Source organism: Cupressus sempervirens, chromosome 9 (genome assembly GCF_028749045.1).
Source record: "Cupressus sempervirens isolate cs-2001-9-10 chromosome 9, ASM2874904v1, whole genome shotgun sequence".
Classification (NCBI taxonomy): Eukaryota; Viridiplantae; Streptophyta; class Pinopsida; order Cupressales; family Cupressaceae; genus Cupressus; species Cupressus sempervirens.
In genome coordinates, this window is record NC_143126.1 from 686,925,838 (window position 1) to 686,950,527 (window position 24,690).

Sequence of the window (24,690 nt, forward strand, 5' to 3'; positions counted from 1 at the left end):
AAAATGCAAGAGTGACACTTTATCTCAGTGCATTTGGATAAAGATGTTTACAATGAATATCAACAATGATCCAAAAAAACATAAGAATGGTACAATAGAAAGTACAAGCCAAAACAAAGCATCTGAAGAAATAAAATTAATCCCTAGACCTAAAATAGCCAAGATATCCACCAGCATGCAAAAATGTAGAAGGCTGAATAAAATATGCTTAGAAAAAAATTTGGAACAAAAACTAGCATCACTGAAAATAGCATAGAAAGAGCTTTCCAGGGATGTAAAGAAGTCCAAAAATGGAGATCAAATACTCAAGATATGCCTCCTAGAGTGCAAAATAGAACATCTAGCTTTGACTGCCAAAATAGGAAACCAAACTACATCAAAACTCAAAAAATCCTACACAAATATCTCCGTCTTGGAACTAGCTTTCTAGTAGATTTGTTGGATCGAAAAAATACATCTTTATGCTCAAGTTACAGAAAATAATTGACAGGCTCTCTAAAAATGCATGAAAATTTTATTTTTTTAATAAAAAATAATTTAAAAAACAAAAAATCAACCACCACCGTGTCGCTGGCAGAGCAGTGGCTGGGGTGGTGGGTTGGTGGAGGGCTGCCTTAGGTGGAGCTATGGTGGGGCCATGGAGGGGGTCGTCGTCGGAGCCGCTACGAGTCGCGATCGTCGCTAGCAAGGACCGCAGCGGTTAACCACTAGCAGTTTCGCTATGGCTAATTAACCGCTGTGGCTCAAAATAAATCATTGCACAATTTTTTTGCAATTTTTTTGATTTTCCATTCCTCAGATTGTGTGCAGAGGCCGTATGGCCCTATACGACAAATTTTTTTTGCCTCCCAGATCAACGTTGTCTAAATCAGACAAATTTTATATCAAAATGAGGGTTTTGACACCTTCTAAATCCATTCATGATGTCCGTTTGGCCTCAAACTACTCTAAAAATTAGTGACCCCCCTATTTTCTCAAATAAAACTTGAAAAAACACCAGATCTAATCCACCAAACCCTTATTCTCCCTTTTCTTTGAAACACCGAACAAGCTACAACAGATCTAGCTTTAATACCATGTAGGATTTGAGAAAAAGTGCATAACAAATCCACAAAGCCCAAGAAAACCTACATGCAAAAAACCTGTCATGGAGAAGAAAAAGACAAGAAGAGGCAAGGGTTTGATCTGGAAAGCTCAAATGAAGAAAAAAAATTTATTCAATGGATTCAATAAATTTACAAAGAGATCAATCCTTATAAAGGAGATCGAAACCTAAAAAGGGTAACCTAAAGCCTAAAAAAGCTAGGGTTGCACATTATAATTAATAAAATATTAATTATATGCACCTACAAGATAGCTTAAGGAAACTAGAATAATAGGCAACTTAATTAATTAAATCAAAGTGATTTAATTAATAAGTGCAAACAAATAATTACTCTAACACACTCTTGTGAGTTGTCATGTTGAGAACACAAGATTTTGTACCTCTTTTATGCACATGGTGATTACAACATAGGAGTAAGCACTTTATTTTAGCACATGGTGTCTACAACATCTCCACACATGGGACACCTTGTCATGCTTATCCTCTCATTGTTGCACATACATTCATGCACAATGGAGGACGTGTGCTTAGTTGTCAAGCTTATCTCCTAGCACCTTCTAGAGACATTCTAGATGCATCTTAGAGGCCTTTATATATAGGCACTCCTAGTTTGTACACTTAATCTAAACATAGTGATGTATTAGGACATGCTATGATTATTGATCATACTCTTTTTTGATCTACAGTTGTGCTTGTGTTCTAGTTCTTTGCTCTTGTGTGAATTTTTCCTGAGAAAAATTCTTACAATGATATCTTCTCTATGAGGAGAAGTTCTAAGAGAAATTCTTTATAATGCATTCTCCTCTATGAGAGAGAGAAGTATGAGGTGAATGCCCTTCATTCCACCCTCTATTAGTAGCTATGGTGGGTCCACCCTCTGACTTGATTCATGGTTGATATCATATGAGTTATTACATGATACTATTGTAATTATATCATGAAAGATGATGATCTTTCATTAATGTATATATTCAAAGGAGAACTGTTGAAAGGTGACAATCTTATCAATAACTGGACTTGTTATCATAAGAGACTACAATAAGTTGATGTAGCACACTAATGTCAATTCACAAAGAACTTAATAACTCATGACAAAACCCAATATAGATTCAAAATTTAAATTATTCATTGCCAAAAATTTCTTCTACATGAATTTCTAACTCCATTAAATAACAACTAACTCCAAAAAGAGAAAATAGGAAATTTTCAAATTTGGCAAATTTTGACAACTGAAAAAATATGCCATTTTTGGTAACTTCTAAAAAACCTCCGAAAGAAAATTTGAAGTTTCCTATATCTACCCTTTAAACCATAAAGGAAAATTGCCAACTAATCTCCAAAATTTAGAAAGAAATTTTGAAGTTATTACAAAATAGCAAAAGCAAAAAAACACCTAAGATATTTTAAAATTGAAATAGAGAGGTCAAGATGGAATTTCTAACTCTCAAAAAACAAATTGAAATGGTCCCAACAAAGCTAGCTAAGTTGGAATCCACCTCAACTATAGATTTTGAAAAAAACCCAGAAAAATCTATGAAAACACAGATCTGAGTCAAAAATTACAACTCTTTGAACTCCCTGCATCATTCTCCCCTTCTTGAAAGAAACATTTCTTTTGCAAGTGACTATTGGTGAAGTGGTGCAGCTTCGAAGGATCTAACTATAACACTGCCCACTCAGATAGCCATGTTTTTTCAGTGTCTGGTTGTGTTGATCGTGCCTTGTGGAATTAGATTGTTTGTCAAGAATTTGGGCAATGGTATTGTATTGCATAAAAATGTAATAAATGGAATAAACATTAAGCAACTAATGTTGATTCCTACATGATTATGCAAACCTCAAAATATGCAAGATAGACATGCAAATAAGCAACAACATGAAACAAAAAGAGCATAAACTATTCAAAATAGCACATATGCAAACCTCATGAAATCATCGAGTGTAGATGATTTCATTGTTGTGGGATGTGGTTGCTCACAATTCATGCAGCATAACAATGAGGTAGATAGTGCTCTATTGAAATTAGAAGAGGGCTCTCCTTTTATAGGAAAAGAGATGAAATGGATGGCTAAGATTGAATGCAAGATGGAGGGCTAGGATCTCTCAGGATCGATGAGGTGTCCATGAGGTGGAGGCCAAGTAGACTCCAAGTGGATTAGGGTTTTGACCATTCAAAGGGGGCAATATGCTCACACATGTGTGAGAAACATTTGATGTGACATGTCTATGATAGGTGTAAGAGGTGTGTAAGATCATGTTTCCTCACACATGTGTGAGACACCTTTGAAAGTGATGGGTCAATGACATGTGTAAGAGGGTTGGAGGCTCAAGGTTTCTCACACATGTGTGAGACACCTTTGGTTCACATTTGAAGGGGGACAAGGTTGTAAGTGTGCAAGAGTCACATGTCACATGTGACTAGGGTTTTCTAATCCTTTGATTAGGACTGTGCAAATGATTAGTGATGTGATTAGATGGGAAACTAGGATTAATTAGTGGATAAGTGGAATTACCTAGGTTAGAAGGATGGGTTAGGTTAGGTGAGAGTTAAAGTTAGGAGCCATGTGCTCAAATAGGATTATATTTAATATTTAATTTCAAGTGGGATTAGGAAAGGGATTAATTAAGTAAATGAAGTACTTAATTAAAGGGGATGGGTTAGGATGCAAGGGGAATAGGTTAGGATTTAAATAAACCTTAGTTTGTTTAAATCAAGAAAAGGTGAACATAATTAAATAAATGTAAAATTTATTTAATTAAAGCTAAGGGAATTAAATAAATAATAAATATTTATTTAATTGGTTAACACATGTGATTTGGACAATTTTAGGTGTCTACATTTTTCCCCTCTTTGATATAGCATTAGTAATGTTATATCAAAGAAGAATAAAATATAGTGGATGGGAGGATAAGACTAGTAGCATGATGCCCCAGTCATGGAAGGATGAGGAAGGATGACAAGGGGGAAAGGTATGCCCCCTCGAAAGGACATGCAGGTTAGGAGAACATGAATGTTCTCTCAAAATGGATGAGAGCATGGAAGGGGGTTATGCTGAAATGGTGTGAACAACCTAAGTTTGATATTGTACTCAATACTATGCACCAAGGTATGAGGAACCAAGATGACAATGTGTCAAGTACGTGAAAATAGGGGTCTAATACAACCATATACCTTATGAAACCATGATATGGAAGACCATGATTCCTGGGACAATAGGATGCAAAGACCATGAGAAATGCAAAAAATACTAATGCATACAAGTAATAAGCAATCATGCACAACAAACCAAAAGAAAACCAACATTTTGCCCCTAGTTAAGCTGAAAACCCAGTAATAGATTGATTGATGATAATTGATTAAGGATGGAAAAGCTAACGATAAGCGTAATGCACATCCAAGGATTGGGAAGGATTCATCCCATGATAATGATTTAATATGAGCAATAGATTATCAGCTGATTGGGTCAAATTGATGAAGTGATTAATGATTGATGTACAAGATTGCAAGATTAGATTGATTGCACAGTTAGATTTTTATTTTCTTTTTTGATTTTATGGCCGATAGAAGAATGAACGTGGATGAGATTGGAAGAATGATGTTGATAAGATGAAAAATGATGAAATTAGGATTGAAATTGATGTGAAAGGATTAAAAGGAGTGAAAATTGATTGAATTAGAGGATAACTGAATGTGATTGAAGTGGTGGAAGAATTAGATTGAATGAATGTGAGATAGAATGAATTGGAACCAATGACAAGGGAGAGCCCAAGGCATGATAAATGGAGGAAAAGCAATGAGATTTGGTGGATGAAAGGGATGGTGAAAGGATACAAGGCACCAAATGATATGGTATCAAAAAAATGTGGAGCCAAGGACCATGTTTCGAAGGAGTCCAAATGCCCCAAACCAAGGATAGGAAAATGGAAGGAAATGTGTGTGAAAATGGAAAGATGGTAGGAAGTCTAGTGTATGGAGAAAGAGAAGGCATGTGTTCATCCAAAGCATGTATTAGCATTGTGTTTTTGTGCCTCTAGTATGGATCATGAGCATGGGGATGAAAGTGAATGAATAAGGGATATGGGAGGGAGGGTATGAAAAAGGGATAATGATATGAAGGATATGGATGAAATGTGGGATATAAAGTGGAGGAAAGGTAGGGACAACCAAGATCATGAACATAGGAAAAGGGGATGGAAGTATGTAGGAGAATGGATGTACCATGCGCAAGGGATATGGATGGATGAAAGGAAATTGAAAGTCAAGATCAAAGATGGAAGTGAAATATGAATGGTAGATAGAAGGATGGAAGAGATGTAAGGCGGTATGGTATGGTTGGAGCTTGCCCCCTGTGTAGAGTGTAAGTGGAAGAAGAAAAGTGAATGGATGGATAGGTGGAATTGGAAGGCAATGGAGAGAAAGGGAGGACTCAAGCATCTAGATATGTGGATGGGATCCCTTGATTTTCTTTTTTCTTTTTTCTTTGTTATTTTCAAGAAATTTTTATGATTTTGCTTATAGATGTTGATAGGATAGGGAATGGAGGAAAATGGCTTATGAAAAAGGTTGGAGTAAGGTGGTGGAGTGGGTGGGAGGAAGACATGGTTGATCGATGCTAGGTTGGAAGGCTTGTGAGTGAGTGGATGAAGGAGGCAGAAAGATCATCATTGGCACACACCTTGAAGGGTAATGGAAATGAGGAAATTGTGGGGGATATGTAAGTTTGGATTTTGGGATATAGGGACCCAAAATGGAAGAAGGTGATAATGGATTGGGGATGGTGGATTTGGGTATATAAGGGGTTAAAATAGATTTGGAAAATGGAAGCGTTGATGATTTATGCATGAGGGAAGCCTTTGGATTAGTAGAATTGGATGTCGTTTGGAATCTTTCTTTGAGATTCATTGCTACATTAAGTAGCTTTGGGATCCACAAAATTTTTGCATTTTTTATTTTTAGCCTTTGTGACCTTTTGATTTTGCTTTGGATCCGATTTTTCTTTTCTTGGACATGTCATTTAGAGGGGACATGTTGATCCCTTAGATTTTGTGGATTTTTGACTTTATTCATTTTTTCGTTGGCATCCAATTTTTTGCCATTGGCTATGCTATGGGTGCATGAAGGTAAATGAGGTGGAGAGCATATGGATGGTGAACATTGGAAGGAATTCAAGGATATGTGCCTTTGTTGATCTTTACTAAAAGATGAGGTGTAAGACATGGATATGGTGGATGGATGTACATAAGGGCCCAAAATGGATGGAAGGGATGAAGGGTTTGATGGTGGAACATAAGGACCTAGAATGGATGGAAGTGAGGAAGGAATGGGAATATGGATATAAGGTCCTAAAATGGATGGCAGTGAGGAAGGAATAATCTTGGATTTGGAAGGAGTGGAAGAGGTACCAACATCTTGAGACATAATTTCTTCAATGGGATACTTATTATTTTCAATACAATATGCAAGTCCAGGTAGATGGGATTCATGAGTGGATTGGATAGGTGTGATAGGGTCATGTGGAGGATTAGGATCATGAAGGGGATTATGAGGGATAGTAGGATTTTGAGATGGAGTGGGATCATGAAAGGAAAATGAAGGGGTACTTTGATCTTGACTGAAAAGAGGATCATGTAACGAAATGAGTGGAGCATGAGATGGAATGGAATTATGAGATGTCATTATTTGATCTTGACATGGAGGAATATTAGTGGATGGAGTGGAAGGAAGTTCTGCATGAAGTGGAGGATCTATGGAGACTAACTCTTGAGATGGAATGGAAATGGTAAGGTGCATGGTACATGGAATGTCTTGATCTTGATTAAAAAGGGGATCATGAGATGGACTTGGAGGGGTAAATGGATCTTGAGGGATAAGGAAAGGATGGGATGAAGAAATGCTTGTATCTAGAGGAGAAGAGGAATCTATAATGTCATGCTTTGGAGGAAGGTCTTGAGATGGAATTGGGGGTATGACTTGGGGTGATTGGCTCCTTTCATTTTGTACTTTACACTTAGCCAAGAGTGATGTGGAAAACCCCTTACAAGGTGGGGATGATGTTTTTGGAGAATTAGGATTGTGAAGGAAATTGCATGGAGGGTGGGGGTTGGATGGGACATGATGAATAGGATCTTCAAAACATGGGAGAAGAGGACACATGGCATGGAAGGTGGCCTCTTGCTGTTGGCAAGCTAAGAGATGATTCTTTAATTGTTCCATTTCCATGGCAAGGTCATTTGTGTTTGAGGAGGTGTACGGGCTATGAATGGAATTGTGCATAGTTGAAGGATAATGAGGTGGATTTCCCTTGTCAAAGGTAGAAGAATAATCAACATGAGATGGATTAGAGTTGGATATGAAGTGTTGAGGATGAATTTGATATGCAGGTTGAATAGGAGGTATAACTCCATACTATCTTTGAAGGTTGTCAACGATTTGACTAAGAAAATTCAAATCCATAGATGTTAGATGAAGAATGATGAAATATGGATGATGTATGGGATACAAACTTAGGAATAGGAGCTTTATGCTAATTTGATTTGAAATGGATTGGGCTTGATATGATTTGATTTGATTTGATTTGATTGGATGAGGGTTTGATTTGATTTGATAAAAACCCTATGGTATTGCAAACAAGTGAATGTGAAATTTGAATGAAAGTCCAATGTGTATGACTATGCTCCTACGTCCAAAGTAGAAGATTGGTGAAAGATTGAATTCGAAGAAGACGTGAATGAGATTAGGAAGATTGATTGTGGATGAAGATGTAAATGGATTGAATTAAGAATTGATTAGAAATGATTGAAGTTGACAAGGGATTGGATTAAGAATCATGCGGATGAATCATTGAATGAAGGAATTGGATCTTGATGTGGATTATGAACCATGATTAGGATAAGATTATAGATGAGATTGAACGATTAGGAAGATGAGGAAGTGATTTGGATGAATAGAGATGATTAAGACTACAAGGAATGGTTTGAATGATGAGGACAAGAGATGTGTGAGTGTGATGACTATGATGGAAAGAAAAAGTGACATGGAGTGATGTGGACAACTTGACTAAGAAGACCTAGGCCAAGACATGTTTTTGTTATTTTTTTGAATTTTTTTTTATTTTTTTGGACTTTTATGATTTTTTAGGGTTTTTATGTTTTATGATGTTTTTGGGTTTTTGCATTTTATAATGTTTTTGGGTTTTTCAAATTTGAGATGCAAAATATATACAATGAAATATGTACAAGGCAAGTGTGTTTTGAACACTCAAGAACTTCAAACACACCAACAATCCTATAAGGTTTTGACTAGGATGTACAAGGATCAACTAGAGGGTGTCCTTGACATACGTAAGGTATGTGAGGCCCAAATTTGTAGATGAAACAAAATACTGCCACATAGCTGAGGGGAGACGGTAACCCAAATCTCCTCCTTCAGTTCCCAAAGGTATAAATTTCTTTGGGGCTTAGCCAAGAGTGACAATATTATGCTTCCAAGAGAGGTGTCTTTCAATTCACCTCCCAATTTTTATACTTTTCCAGAATGCTGGAGTTGAGGTCATCCCAAGGGGTGATGAGATCCCCAAGCATGCCTCCTAAAAAAGAAAAACAAGACCACTTATTTCTTGTACAGCCAAGATCACCCGAAGATGCGAGGGGAGCGAATACGTAAGTGGCCTTAGGGTTTAATAGACACGCATTCTTTCCTCATGAAACTTTAAGTTTTCTAATATACTCGAAGACACATGTGATTAAAGCATACAATGTTCTTTCCAACTTGAAATGTCACCAACATAAATGAAAATGTGGATTTGTCAACAAGAAAGTCAATTGAGTGTGTGCATAAGAAAAATTGTTGAACATGAAATCAAATTCTTTTAAGGCATTCAAGATTGTGTGATTGTTCATTTTAAGCACCAAATTCAAATATGTATTGCAATGTTCATTGATCCTTAGACATGTAGGATTATGTTGTCATTTATTCCAAAGAAAATGTGTTGTTCAATTAACTGTTCATTCAAGATTGAGTGTTTAACATTAATCATGCATTCAAAGATGAGCGGTTAGACATACAAGTTCATTCCCAAAACAAAATTAAAGAAAAAATCTGCAAGCAATATGGTTAGTGAAAAAATATCCCTGCAAAACCACAAGTTAGGGCAGTGAAAATGCAAGACAAATGTGAAACAAACCTGCAATGAAAGAGTTAGCATAAAGTTTTGTCTTTGATAGAAAAATTAGGGATATAAATAGCACCAAAATCTCATGAAACTAACACCATGAAAATGGGCTCAAAATCAGCTTTCCTACGATATTTTGTTTTGCAAAAATGAAGCTCGTATGCTCAAGTTATGAGCCAAAAACCAAAGGCTACTCCTTATAATTTAAAAGGCATGTGGACTATTGATGCAGTGATGATGTCAATGACCTGCGAGAAAAAAATTGACGATTCAATTTTTTTTAAATTTTTTGATGTTTTTCCAAAAAAAAAAGTGAAATTTGGATATTCTGTTGACAAAGAGATAAAGTCTTTTTTATTTATTTAAAGAAATTACAAATTTATAAATTTAATCTATAAAATATATATATATATATATATTCTTCTATGTTTTTGAGTTGGGTGGAGGACTGGTGGAGGTTGGGGGAAGCAGGTTGTAGGTGTACGAGAGGTGGAGGCAGAGGAAATAGAGGGCCACGGGTTGAGTGGTGAGGGAAGTTCGCAGTGAGCAAAGGTGGTGCGAGGGTTTCTGCAAGTGGTGAAGGTGGTGGATACTGTGGTGATGGTTGCAGAGTTTTGGCACAGGAGGCGATGAGGGAAGTGCAACAAGGAGGAAGTGGGTGGTGAGTTAGGGTTTGGAGCGGTGGAGCAAAGTCGAGTGGCTATGACGTAGAGTAGAGAAAGGGAGGTGGTGGTTTTCGAAAAAGGGTGGTCAAGGTTTTGGCCGCAGTGAGCAGTGCAGTGGAGCAGAAGCACAATTGGAGTTTTGAGTGAGTGGTGGTGCAGCTCGGTGGAAGTTTGCAAGGTTTTGGTCCAGCGGAGTAGAGTGGTGGTGTAGTGGAATAGGCCACGAGTGGAGGTGGAGAGGAGCATGGGCGGCAGGGTAGAAATTCTAGGGCCAGGGAGGGTTTTGAACACTACATGATGCATTGTAGAAGGTGGCCACTCATAGGCAAAGGGTGAAGCAACAGTTGTAGGTGTTGGGTGCTGTGAGGGTGGGTAGACAGTTGGCCACAGGGTTACAGTACTGCTAGTGGTGGTGGAGGTCATGGCGAATGATTGGAGGTGGATTTTTTGAGTGGAGCTACGTAGGGTGGAGGCATATATGTCATAGCCGAGGTGGTGGGTTGCAGCATTGGGAGGAGAGGTGTTGCAAGGAGGGTGAAAGGGAGGTGGTCGAGGTTGCAACGCAACTGAGAGGGAGCTATGGGTGGAGGATTTGCAAGAAGCAGGGCCGAGGGATGGAGGAGGAAGGGGAGCGAGGTTGAGGTGGCGATTGTGTCGCTCGCGAGCACCGCTGCAGGCGACAGTGGCTCAGCCTACAACAAATTAAGAACAAAAGCAATTAATTTTTTTTTAAAAAGTTTTGTTTTGATTTTTTTTTTAAATTAGACTTATATCTATACAAATGATAAAACAAAACAACTTCTTATATATTTATACCCCCATTGGGCGTGCCAAAATGTATTGCATAAAAATGTAATAAATAGAATAAACATTAAGCAACTAATGTTGATTCCTACATGATTATGCAAACCTCAAAATATGCAAGATAGACATGCAAATAAGAAACAACATGAAACAAAAAGAGCATAAACTATTCAAAATAGCACATATGCAAACCTCATGAAATCATCAAGTGTAGATGATTTCATTGTTGTGGGATGTGGTTGCTCACAATTCCTACAGCATAACAATGAGGTAGATAGTGCTTCATTGAAATGAGGAGAGGGCTCTCCTTTTATAGGAAAATAGATGAAATGGATGGCTAAGATTGAATGCAAGATGGAGGGCTAGGATCTCTCAAGATCGATGAGGTGTCCATGAGGTGGAGGCCAAGTAGACTCCAAGTGGATTAGGGTTTTGACCATTCAAAGGGGGCAATATGGTCACACATGTGTGAGAAACCTTTGATGTGACATGTCTATGACAGGTGTAAGAGGTGTGTAAGATTATGTTTCCTCATACATGTGTGAGACACCTTTGAAAGTGATGGGTCAATGACATGTGTAAGAGGGTTGGAGGCTCAAGGTTTCTCACACATGTGTGAGACACCTTTGGTTCACATGTGAAGGGGGAAAAGGTTGTAAGTGTGTAAGAGTCACATGTCACATGTGACTATGGTTTGGTAATCCTTTGATTATGATTGTGCAAATGATTAGTGATGTGATTAGATGGGAAACTAGAATTAATTATTGGATAAGTGGAATTACCTAGGTTAGAAAGATGGGTTAGGTTAGGTGAGGGTTAAAGTTAAGAGCCAAATGCTCAAATAGGATTAAATTTAATATTTAATTCCAAGTGGGATTAGGAAAGGGATTAATTAAGTAAATGAAGTACTTAATTAAAGGGGATGGGTTATGATGCAAGGGGAATAGGTTAGGATTTAAATAAACCTTAGTTTGTCTAAATCAAGAAAAGGTGAACATAATCAAATAAATGTAAAATTTATTTAATTAAAGGCAAGGGAATTAAATAAATAATAAATATTTATTTAATTGGTCAAGACATGTGATTTGGACAATTTTAGGAGTCTACAAGTATCTTGTTTCTTATTTGGAAGGTGATTTTTTCACTCAACTTCCTATCCATCAACTACCTCTAGAACACTTCCATGAAATTTATGCAAATCAGAAACATTAAATACAAGAGAGATGTCTAGATTTTCAGGTAAGCAAACTTCATAAGCATTATCATTAATTTTCTTAAGGATTTTGCAAGGCCCAATCTTTTTGTATTTCAATTTGTGATATGTGCCAGTAGGAAACCCCTCATGGCATAACCATGACCAAGTCACCTTCAACAAATGTTTGGTGTCTTCTAGTAGTATCTGTAAGAATCTTGTAGCTGTCATTGCTAAGTTGTAACTTGTGTTAGACATCTTGTTGGAGTTGTTGAAGGTGTTCATCAAAGGCCACCCCATCATCACTAATCCTGTCACCCAAAGGTAGAGGAATGAGATCTAAAACACTTGAAGGATTTTTACCATAAATAATTTGGAAAGCAGATTTCCCTATTGACCTATTAATAGAACTATTATAAGAAAATTCTACTTGGGGTAATGTCGAGTCCCACTATTTGGGCTTCTCACCAATAATGCATCATAACAGATTCCCCAAACTTTGATTGACTACCTCCATTTGTCCATCAATTTGAGGGTGGTAGGCACTACTAAACTATAACTTGGTCCCTAATTTATTCCATAAATTCCTCTTGAAATGACTCAAGAACTTGGTATTACAGTAAGAAGTAATGGTTTTGGGTAGACCATGCAAGCGAACAACTTCTAAGAAGAAAAAATTTGCAATCCTAGTGACATCATTAGTCTTTTTATAGGCAATAAAGTGAGCCATTTTGGAAAACCAATCAACAATGACAAAAATGGAGTCATTACCTCATTGAGTGTGTAGAAGACCCAATACAAAAACCATACTCAAGTCAGTCCATGGTTCAATGAGAACTAGCAATGACATGTATAAACCTGTATTTGATGAATGTCCCTTAGCCATTTGACAGATTATGCACCTTGCCACATACTTAGTAATGTCTCTCTTGATCTTTAGCCAATAAAACTTATTTTCCACCAAGTGTATTGTTTTGTCCTTTCCAAAGTGTCCAGCCATCCCTCCACTGTGGAATTCTTGAATAATATTTTCTTGCATGGAGCTAGCTAGTATGCATAGTTGTCTTTTGTTGAAGAGGTAACCATCCTATAGAAAATAATAACCTTTGACATGAGACATCCTACCAATGCTTGAACCATTCAAATATTCCATAATTTCCCAAAAATCATCATCAGTAGTAGATAATGTTTTAATAGTATCAAATCCAATAACTTTGGTTGCCATTGTGGTTAATAGATAAGTACAACTACTTGAGGTATCAACAACTTGATTTTTTTTCCCAGACTTATGTTTCAAAATAAAGGTGTATCCTTATAAGAAAGAGACCACTTGGCTGCTATGTATTCAACTTCTTTTGGGTGTTGATGGATTTCAGAGCAAGGTGATCAATAAATAGCACAAACTCTTGTGGCACTAAGTAGTGTCTCCAATGGTGTACTGCTTGAACAATGGCATAGAATTATAGATCATAAGTGGAGTAATTTATCCTTGCATCATTGAGTTTTTCACTAAAAAATGCTATAGGTTCACCTACTTGACTAAGAACAACACCTATTCCAATATGGGAGGCATCACACTCTACTTCAAACACTTTGTCAAAATTTAGAAGTGCAAGTATAGGAGTTGTAGTTACCTTCTCCTTCAAAAATTTGAAACTTTCTTCTACATCTGCTATCTAGGAAAAATCCCTTCCCTTTGTGCAATCTATTATCGGTGCTACAATGCTACTAAAATTCTTGATAAACTTTTGATAGAAAGTGGCTAACCTATGGAAACTCCTTCCGTCTGTTATGTTTGTAAGAGTAAGCCATTTGAGAATCACTCTAATCTTCTTTAGGCTCATTTGAATACCATCTCTAGAAATGTCAAATCCTAAAAAGGATAAGCTAGTCTGCATGAATTTTTACTTCTTTAAGTTTTCATAGGGTCTCTCTACTATTAGTACAACTAAGATAACTTTTAGGTGTTGTAAATGTTCTTCTCTATTCTTGCTAAAGATCAAGATGTCATCAAAATAAACACCCACAAACTTACCAATATAGGGTTGCAATACAGCATTCATCAATTGCATGAATGTGCTTGGTGCATTAGAAATTCCAAATGGCATAATCATCCATTCATACAAACCATCCTTTGTTTTGAAATCTATCTTCCATTCATCCCCTTCTTGAATAGAAATCTGGTGATAACCACTTGAAAGATCAATCTTGCTGAAGTACTCAACACCTACCAATTCATCCATCATGTCCTTGATATGAGGAAAAGGAAATTGGTACTTAATGGTAATCTTATTAATTGCTCTATTTTCAATGCACATCCTCCATTTACCATCTTTTTTTGGAGTCAACAATGCTGGTACTACACATGGGCTCATGCTTTATCTAACTAAACTATTTTGCAAGAGTTCTATGACCTATTTATTTAGCTCTACATGTTGGGTTGGATTCATTTGATAGGCTACTTGATTAGGTAGTGTAGCTCTAGGGATAAGATCAATGTGGTGTTGGATATCCCTCTTTGGTGGTAGACCATTTGGTAATTCATTAGGCACAACATTAGAAAATTCCTCTAATACCTTCATTGCATCAAATGGTATTGGGTTCTCCTAGACTTCTTTCCTTTTCACTACCAAGGCATAACAACACCCTGTCACCTTCATTTCCTTGGCAACTTCTTTTGTAGACAACATGGCCTCACTCTTAGTTTCATCCTTAAGTGGTTATAGAACCACTTTTGAGCCATCCTTCTAGAATGTGTATGTATTCTTCTCACCATCATGTGTGACCTTCTTGTCATAGTGCCATGGTGTCCACAGTAATATATGAAAAGCATCCATAGGGATAACATCACACCATATCTCATTCTTATACACTTTCCTATGGTAAACCTTACTAAACATCTTTTATCAATAGTGACTTTATTTCCTTTCTTAAACCATGAAATATGATAGGGATGAGGATGCTTTTCACATTGTAAGCCTAGTTTCTCTACCATTTCTCTAGACACCATATTCTCACAACAACCCCCATCAATAATAACTTGGCATACCTTTCCACCTAAAGTGCACTTGGTTCTGAAGATGTTAGTTCACAAACATGAATTCTTAGAGTTATTTGCAAGAAATCTATCCTTCTCTAGGATGATCATTTATCTCCTAATCATGAGATTTTCTCCTACATCTAGTGAGACTTCTTTCTCCTGTTCTTCTATCTACATCAAGTTCACTCTAGTTTTTCCTCCTTGCATTCTTTCTTTCATGTTATAGTTTGAGCATTTGAAAGCCCTATATCCTTCCTCTCCACATCTGAAGCAAACCAAAGGCTTTCTTTGATTTTCCCATCCTCTTCTACTACCATAGCCTCATCCTCTTTGAAAAACCTTTCCTCTTTCTAGGTTTTAAGGTTCTTGTCAGATATCTATTGCTTTATCGAATCCCAAGGATTAGTCTGCTTGACCATAACTAGAATTTCCTCAAAAAGGGTTTGATGTGCCTCTTCATCCTCCTCTATTCATTTGGTTATAATTTTTTATTATGTTTCTCTTTAGCCTTTAGAGCCAACTGATAGGCCTCTTCCATACTATTGACATGGTTCATGCTCAACTCATCTTGGATGGTGAATTTTAAACCATTTATATACCTAGCTTCCATCTACTCATCATCTTCTTGATTTTCTATATGCATGTATAACTTATAGAATTCATTCATGTATTCTTGCATAAAAGATATTTTCTACTTTAGATTTTGGAACCTACAATAGAGAATTTGAGAATAATCTATAGGCAAGATTTTTTCCCTCAATTTTTTTTTCCATCTTACTCCATGTCTTGATCTTGTCCTTGTTTTTCTTCACCCACTCCTTTTGGAGATGATCCCACTAGATCATGGAATGACCTTTTAATTTTTTGCATGCAAACTTCATCTTATTTTCCTCTATCATAGGCTTCTAGTCAAAAAATTTACTCATCTCATTTAACCAATCTATCAATTCTTCTGCTTTAAGGCTACTAGCATAGTCTGTGACTTGAATTTTGATACCATCATTCTTTCCTTCTAAATCCCTTAGGACTATCTTTGTAGCTCATTTGTGCTAACTCTTTAGCTTTATTTTATACATTTCCCTCCATTTGATCATTGCTTCTTCCATCTATTTCTTTTTCTAATACATTATCATTTTATGTTCTTTGATTATCAACTCTTTCAATAAGATCCTCAATCTGCCTTTGCAAGTCTAGTATGATTCTTTGAAATTGGGCAATCCCTCCTCTTCCTCTTCCTCTCCTAGCCATCTTGTGGCTTTGATACCAAATGATGTAGCACACCAATATCACTTCACAAAGAGCTTAATAACTCATGACAAAACCCAATATAGATTCAAACTTTGAATTGTTCATTACCAAAAATTGCTTCTACATGGATTTCTAACTCCATTAAATAACAACTGACTCCAAAATGAGAAAATCAAAAATTTCCAAATTTGGTAGATTTTGAAAACTAGAAAAATATGCCATTTTTGGTAAATTCTAAAAACCCTTTGAAAGCAAATTTGAAGTTTTCTTTATCTACCCTTTAAACCAAAAAGGCAAATTTCCAACTAATCTTTAAAATTTAGAAAGAAATTTCAAAGTTATTACAAAGTAGAAAAAACAAAAAAACACCTAAGCTATTTTAAAATTGAGATTCAAAGGTCAAGATGGAATTTTTGGCTCTCAAAAAATAGATCAAAATGGTCCCAATAGAGCTAGTTGGGTTGGAATCCACCTCAACTATTGATTTCAAAAAAAACTTAGAAAAATCTAAGAAAACCTAGATTCAAGTCAAAAGTTATGACTCTCCAAACTCCCTACATCAGTTGTTGTCTCGATGTGCTAGAAGTTATGATAATGAAAAAAAGGTAACTATTGTAAGGTGATGATCTTATCCATAGATGACCAACCTTTTAACACCAAAAGTGTTGAAGGTTATTGATGTCATTGTTATTAGGCCAGATTTTTTTGGACACATTGATATCCATCATGGTTATTAGGATGGATCTTGTTGAACACCATGAAAATTATTGGTGTCATTATTATTAGGCTGGATTTTTCCAAACACGTTGATATCCAACATGGTTATTAGGCTGGATCTTGTCAGACACTGTGAAAATTATTGATGTCATTATTATTAGGCCAAATTTTGCTAGACACCATGAAAGTTGTTATGGTTCTTTGTGTGGGATATTGTTGGACATCATAACTTGAATCTATTATAGACCAAACTTAAGGTGGTATGTAAACTTATATTAAAGTTATAGTAATTACTTAAATTCCCTCCTTGCTAAAAGAAAAGGTGTTGAGAAATTTAGTCTCATTATGAATCATAGCAATTTCCATCTATAATATATGTGTGTTGGTGGACTTATGTTGATATCCTTAAATATGCCATTCTAGTAATATCATACTAAGATGATATCTCTTCATATACTCAAGAACATAATATGTTCTATATCAATCCTTCCTAACTGAGGGAGTGTTAAGTTTGTAGTTATAGTCAAATTGATACGATCATGTGTTTCATTATTGATGGTAATATAAATATTTATTTATATATATAATATAAAATACATATATTATATTATATTTTATATATATATATATATATATATATATATTATACATATGGTTAGTTATATTATTTATACTAATTAATGATGTTTAAACCTTGGAGATGTCTCTTCAAGAGACATGTCTCCTTCTCTCATACTTATATTAGATCCAAATTTGCATTTCAAAACTATCTATAACAATGAAAATATAATTACATTTGCATAAATGATCTTAGTTACTCAACAAGAAGTGTTCTCACTCCTTCCAATCTTTCAATCGGGAAAAATGTCTCCCAATAGTCATTTCCTTCTTCTTGTGAATATCCCTTAAAAACTAGCCTTGCTTTGTTTCTTGTGACTTTTCCTTTCTCATTTAACTTATTTTTGAATACCCACTTTGTTCCAATAACATTCTTGTCCTTTGGTCTATGCACAAGTGACCCGGTTTTGTGCTTCTCTATCTTCTCAATCTCTTCATTGATTGCTTGGATCCAATGTGCATTATCTAAAAGATCCTTCACTAATTTGGGCTCAAGTTTACTTATCAACCATGTGTCACTCCTCAGTCTTTTCCTTTTCATAACTCCACAATCTTTGTCTCCAATGATTTAATTAGGTACATGATGTCTTCTCAAATATTTTTCTAATGTAGGCTCTCTTCTTCTTTCTTCTACTTCAGGTTCATCTCAAAGATTGAATTCAAGTAGCACTTTATGTATATCCTCTTTCTCTTATAGTTTTTAGGAAATCACTTTTTATTTCTTGGCATGCTTAGCCTAATGCTTGACATGCATTTCCCAGTGGTCGGCACCAACTGTCTAATGTTGTAACTCAACATGCACTAGTTGTTGTTGTTGTTTCTTGACAACTTTCTTCTCAAGTTCAAGTCAAGTGTTGGGCTCACCTTCATCAATGTATATAAAGCTTTTGTAATCTCTAGGTTCCTTTTTTCATTCAATCTAATTATTTTTTGCATATTCATGAACTTTCACATTTGCACTTTCCACAACTTCGTTAGTGTTAGAATTCAAATACTTATCTTCTTTTCTCTTAGTGAAATAACCTAAGAATATAGCTTCATCACTTTTACCATCAAATTTTCTATTTCTATTGTCTTTCATATATAAAATTTCCTTTCAAAAAGTTTGAAATACTTCACATTAGGTCTATGTCCATATCATAGAAAAAAAGGTGTAAGATTTGTACCTTTCTTGACTTGTACACTATTCAAGATATAGACAATTGTACTTACAACTTCTCTCTAGTACTTAGGTGCAACATTCTTCTCCATCATAAATGTCCTAACACATTCCATGATTGATCTATTCGTCCTATCAACTATACCATTCTATGGAGGGGTCCTAGGTTCAGACATCTATCTTTTGATTCCTCAATCATTGTAGAATGTGTTGAATTGCCTAGATATGAATTCACCTCCTCTGTCACAACTCAAAAACTTCAAGATTTTACTTGTTTCTTTCTCAACTCTAGCCAAATACCACTTAAACATTTGAAATGCATTAGATTTTACTTAAAAAAACACCACAATAATCATTCTACAATAGTCATCAACCAATAAAATAAAGTATTTTTCACCATAGTAGCTTTTCAAACCAATAGATCCACAAAGTTAAGTATGAAACAATTCTAAAATAACAATAGAAGTATAGGTATTTCTCTCAAAACTAGGCTTTTTCATTCTTCCTAATTGAAATTGTTTACACATTACATTATTAGGCTTTTTCAATTTTGGTAACCCTCTTACTTTCCTCAACTTCCTAATGCTTACCAAATTTTCAAATTTCACATTACATAGCCTCTTATACCATAACCATATATCTTCATTTTGTGAAATAAACAAGTGTCTTCAGATAGTTCTAGATAGAACAAGTTACCTCTAGTTCAGTCTCCACTTAATGAATTCTCCTAAACCATTGTAGATCTTTGCCTTCTTATTCTCAAATTCAACTTTGTAGCCTAAACTATTCAACTGCACCACACTCAACAAATTATAGTTAAGTCCTTCAACCCAATAAGAATTTTCACATCTAATCTTATTAGTTAATTTTATTCGTCCTTTACCTTTCACAAAACATTGTGCATCATTACAAAACTTAACACTACATCCTTTATAATGTTCAAGATTTTCAAACTTATTTTTATCACCAGTCATGTGATGTGAACAAACACTATCAATTATCTATCTATCACCTTTACTCACATTTGAAATAAGTGCAGTTTTCTCAACTTCATCAGAATCATCTTTCATAGAAACATAAAAAACTTCATCATTACTACTAGATTCACTATCACTAGCCTCATACTTTCCTTTCTTCTGCTTAGACTTATGCAAAATCAATTGTGACTTGAAAGAAGATTCAATAGCAGGGGCTATAAAATTTTAATTGGATCTCTAATAGAGATATACTGATATCCTTTTAATTTTAATATGAAAGACCAGACACTAGAATACAACTCTTATGGAAGACTGACATAAATTTAGATGTCTAATATATGATAGTTATATAATTATATGAATACTCAATGTTTTCTATATTTTCTTTTACTTCCAAATTGTAATTTATATTAAGTAACTGAATTGAATGTAGACAAACTGTATTGTAGATCTGATTGCTATTGAGACTAATCCATTACCTTTGTTATTGATGAAAGTCTCTAGTGATTGATGTGTGTGTGTGTGTGTGTGTGTGTGTGTGTGTGTGTGTGTGTGTGTGTGTGTGTGTGTGTGTGTGTGTGTGTGTGTGCGTGTGTGTGTGTGTGTTTAAATGTAGAGTCATGGCCCTATGGGGCCATGAACTTGATTAGTTAAGCCAATAGATGTGTAATTAAAAGACCCGATCAAGAACTATTGATTCATAATGAGAATTAATGTATATTGAATACTATATATATAGTATTACAATGATTAATATAAGTATATGATAATTATTCCAAAGTAAATATATACACATACATATATGATTTAGTCATGTCTTCATCTACTCTTGTCGGTAAAAACTTCATTGCAACCAACTTCATTTAAAAAAATCAAATCATCTTTAAAGTTGCTAATGAAATCAAAGCTAATATAATTATAGCTATATCTAAACCTAATTTCATCTGAAAACATAAATATGTATATTTCACTGAGAAGCCCCCAGAAATACAAATCTTCCTGTAGTTACCTCCAGTGAACACATGTGCAAAAACTAACTGTGGAAATGGATAGTTCATTTCTTCCCGATTCCAACAGTATGCTACACTGTACATTTCAAATAGAAATCATGCCTTAGATATCAATTCAAAATTGTGTCCCCCAAATCATGAATAGAGTAATAAAATTGAAAAAATTGAAATATCATATAGTCAAAACTATATAACATCTTAAAAACAATTAAATCTTTTCAATTTTGAAATTCATGCATTTAGAAACTTTGGACTTCATTTTTTATTCATTTTTCACTCTCTCTCCAATCTGTCAATGCCACTTGGTGAATTCCCATTCATCATCACCATTTGAAATACTTTTAATTAATTAATTTGTAATTCTCATAGCATCTTATTTCTTAACACTTCCTCCTCCGATCTTACGAACTCATCATTTTTGTGATATCTTACCTTCACATTTAGCCTTTCACAATCTCCCAATGACATGATGAACACATTAATATATATTTAATATATTAATCCAAACTTCCCATTGTAACATCATATCACGTTTAAAATCACCTCTTGATCACTTGACAATGCCATGGCATCTCAACATTAAAATTTGACCCCTCACAATCCTACGACAATGCCGTAACATTGGGACCCTTTCAAATCTAGCTCTCGACCACACGATGGCTTGCCACATGTAAGGTCAAAATTTTTTTGATTGTGCACTTCTCCATTGACCATGTCATATGGGCCACTTCATGCCTTTGCTACACCTATCAAAGAGCTAGGTGTATTTCAAGACACTTGACATTTGAGTGCTTAGGTTTATGAATAATCAAAAGTGCTCTCGTGCCCCCAATGTAGGATATAACTCCCAAAAAACTCTTCAAATATCTCCATGTTGTCTCCCTTATGAAAATTTCCTCCCTTGCCATGGGCATTCTGATGCATCTACTATTGAAATGGAGCTTCCTATTCTGCTCAGCCATCCACAAAACTTCCTCCAATCGTTAGAGCTTCTTCTTTTACTATGGAGATCCCTTACTCTAGCTTCTATGGACTACCTTGGAGCTCTCTTGGATGTACAAATTGATGCCTCTACCTCTATACATCCCCTTTTATGCTGTCAAAAACTTCTCCAAATAGCTCCCCTATTGTGGATGCTCTCTATTGATTTTAGACTATAGTTGTGAGGTTTCTCCTCCTTTGTATGGTCTTCCTCTTTGGAGTGGTATTTTTTTTTAGATGTTGGCTAGCTCCTGCAAGTGTTGTCCCTATTCTGCTCCCTCTCTACCAATGGCTTCCAATAGTTTCTTCATTTGCAATGGGGATCATCCTACATGCTACGACTTCTATTTCTCTTACTGTAGGCTATGGCATCTCCCCTGCTCACTTACCACCATTGATTGCTATGAATGGAGCTTTAATTCTGATGGAAACTCCTCTCTTTCCTACACCTTCCTTTGATGGCAGCTCCAATCATAGGTATCCACCTTCAAAGTAAACTATAGTTAGTGCCTTGCCATTTCATCTCTTGGGACTGCTACATTTCTCTATGGATTCATAGATCATCATGGGCTTTACTCTCTCTCCAATATTTATTTCAAAACATTTGAGATTCAATTTCTATCATACCCAAAAAATATGATTCTCAAGTTTGGACATGTAGTTTGAGACTTAAGTTTAGGAGTAATACATGATTCTCATTTGTAGGAGAATGCATAAATGTTGGAGATAGTGCCATAATTTATTACATAAGCCTCTGTAAAAGGTTTGTACCAATCTTAGAGTAAAGATTACCATTGAGGTATAGACCCTACACCAATGCTAGCATATTAAAATGAATTCATCCTTAAAACCATATAGTAAAATATTGTTTCAATCACTTTTGTAGGCACCATTGGCAAAGCTAGTACTATCACAACTCTAAGCAACTAATGAAATTAGTTAGGCCCCAAAGTCGGTCCAACTAAAATGTTTTTTGTTATCGAACAACTGATTCTTGGAATTGATACATTGAGAAATTCTCAAAATGACTGAAATCAAAATCAAGCACTGAATCATCATTAAAATATTGTTTAGCTTGTTTTCACAAATTGATATTAGCTGATAGGAAGGCCTATAGGCCAGCTTTAAACACTAACCCAAATAGGTAATTGGGCTCTGAATGCTGAAATGCTAGTTCATTATTCTACATTCTTGCTCCCTGAAAACTCTTGTCACATGACGACCATTCAGTCAAAAGATATTGATGTTCAAAGTTGCCTATTTGAAACTACATGCAGATAAACAAGTTAGAAAACTTGAAATTGCATTTGGTTTGAGCCTTGAAGATAGGGCAAATAGATACTTGAGGGCTTGAAAACTAGAGGAACAATTCATTGCCATGAGGAGAAAGAAATTCTATGATTTGGTCTCATGAAAAACTACAGGATGAAATTGGTGAGCATGCAAAGTGGGCTACTCATAATTTTGAAATAGGGAACATTAGTAGAAAAGTGTTTTTTGCAAATGGAATGGTCGTGGGAAAGTGCACAAACAAATTTGTCAAGGTTTACAAACTGGTACACTTGAAGTATTTTTGGAGTAGAATGTAGGGGTACAATCCATTTGATTTAGGAAATCATGGATTCAAAGATATGACACCTCGAACAGGGTTCCTGACCATTCTGCAATTTTTATTACCAGTGAAACTTATAAATTGCATTCAGAATCATGTTTGGAAAGTGATCAAATGGATTCATCATAAGCCCAAATCTGGAGCATACCAATTCTTTGACCCCTAGAATATGATGCAAAAGGAATTTTCTTATTTGGGTCAACTAGTCAAAAGTTATAACTAGTCAAACAGGGCCTTCTACAATTGTGCACAATTTGCAAATGCATGAAAACAATAAATTACCAACTCTGAGGGATTCAAAACCTAGTCAAAACATGTCAAAATAACTTGAAAACTGAAATATAGGTTCATTTATATTCATACTAATCAATCCCAAAGTGGTGGGTCATGATACATTTCTAGGTGAAAGATATTCAAAGGAAAACTGGGCCTTTTGTCCCTATTTGACACAGGCAAAACTGCAGAACTAAAGACTACTCAAAATGGGACTTTGCAGAATGACTCACAATGTAAGTTTAACATTATAGAACACATAGAAAGGATGAATGCAAGGTGTTAGAAACATAAAACACCTCTTAGACCTTAATATGGAAGTCGGGTACATAAGCATGAAAATGCATTTATAGGACTCAAAATAACTCAAAATTTGGAATGGACACTCAAAACGGGAATGCAATTTTGAGTGCCATCACTAGCTTTGTTTGGGGATGCATGCCCCTTACAAGCATGAAAAGAAATCAAATCTCTAGATGAAGAAGACCACTCAAAATTTTCTCAAACAAGTACAATATGGTGACCCAGGGCCACCAAAACTTCTCCAAACTATCTTCTTTAGGTAGACTAAAACTTGCATGCTCCTTTGTTTTACCCAACACATTAGCACTCTCAGTCACTTCGTTAGGCAAAACAAAACTATCATCATTACTTTCATAATGCATAGAAAAACTAGACACACTTTCTCCACCTTGCTCACTATGAAATTGCATATTAGCATGCTCTTGAATATAAAAATCAAACTAAGAACCATCATGAACATATGACAGATGCATGCTATCAAGAGGAAACACATAGTGTTCATATTCCACTATGTTCACCAAGTTGCACATGTCAGGAAAATGCAACTCCCCTTATGTATCTAGTTGTGAATGATACATAAAATCTGATCCTTGCCTCTTTGCAGTCATATTATTCATCAAATTAGATTCACAACTTGCTGAAAACTTTTTGCATTGAAACAAATGGTCAATCACCAAATCAAAAATTTTTTTTTGAAAATGTTGATCCAAAATATGTTGATTATAAGTCATATCTTCATCTAATATATTGTTAGAGGAAACATTGAACTTTGTAAACTTATCATCAAGCTGATCATTACAAGACTTGTTAGTATA